This window comes from Arachis ipaensis, chromosome B8, assembly GCF_059453495.1.
Source record: "Arachis ipaensis isolate K30076 ecotype BB chromosome B8, ASM5945349v1, whole genome shotgun sequence".
Lineage (NCBI taxonomy): Eukaryota > Viridiplantae > Streptophyta > Magnoliopsida > Fabales > Fabaceae > Arachis > Arachis ipaensis.
Genome location: NC_142443.1, coordinates 107,633,321 through 107,634,364, shown reverse-complemented (window position 1 = coordinate 107,634,364; position 1,044 = coordinate 107,633,321). Strand labels below are relative to the sequence as shown.

At 41.1% G+C, this 1,044-nt stretch overlaps 1 non-coding gene across 1 annotated transcript; it reads left to right on the top strand.

Annotated features, from left to right (window-relative positions):
* Positions 1–730: 730 nt before the first annotated feature.
* Positions 731–838, top strand: LOC148549171 (small nucleolar RNA R71). Its single transcript, XR_015897477.1, has one exon. It is a non-coding gene; the product is annotated as a small nucleolar RNA R71 (small nucleolar RNA).
* The last annotated feature ends 206 nt before the right edge of the window (positions 839–1,044 follow it).

The following is a 1,044-nucleotide window of genomic DNA, read 5'->3' as shown; positions in this document are numbered from 1 at the left end:
CTTTTGGGTTCCCTTCTGTATTGCTTGGGAGAGTACTAGGAGGGATTTCAGTGATCCTTTTACTCAGCTGGCCCACTTGTGCTTCCAAATTTCTAATGGAAGACCTTGTTTCATTCATGAAACTTACAGTGGCCTTAGATAGATCAGAGACTAGATTTGCTAAATTAGAAGCATTTTGTTCAGAGTTCTCTGTCTGTTGCTGAGTTGATGATGGAAAAGGCTTGCTATTGCTAAACCTGTTTCTTCCACCATTATTAAAGCCTTGTTGGGGCTTTTGATCCTTCCATGAGAAATTTGGATGATTTCTCCATGTTGAGTTATAGGTGTTTCCATAAGGTTCACCTAAGTAATTTACCTCTGCTATTGCAGGGTTCTCAGGATCATAAGCTTCTTCTTCAGAAGATGCCTCTTGAGTACTGTTGGATGCAGCTTGCATTCCATGCAGACTCTGAGAGATCATATTGACTTGCTGAGTCAATATTTTATTCTGAGCCAATATGGCATTCAGAGTATCAACTTCAAGAACTCCCTTCTTCATAGGCGTCCCATTACTCACAGGATTCCTTTCAGAAGTGTACATGAACTGGTTATTAGCAACCATATCAATGAGTTCTTGAGCTTCTGCAGGCGTTTTCTTTAGGTGAATGGATCCACCTGCAGAAGTGTCCAGTGACATCTTTGATAGCTCAGATAAACCATCATAGAATATATCCAGGATGGTCCATTCTGAAAGCATGTCAGAAGGACACTTTTTGGTCAACTGTTTGTATCTTTCCCAAGCTTCATAGAGGGATTCACCTTCTTTCTGTCTGAAGGTTTGAACATCAGCTCTAAGCTTGCTCAGCTTTTGAGGAGGAAAGTACTTGGCTAAGAAAGCCGTGACCAGCTTATCCCAAGAGTTCAGGCTGTCTTTGGGTTGAGAATCCAACCATAATCTAGCTCTGTCTCTTACAGCAAAAGGGAAAAGCATGAGCCTGTAGACTTCAGGATCTACTCCATTAGTCTTAACAGTATCACATATCTGCAAGAATTCAGTTAAGAACT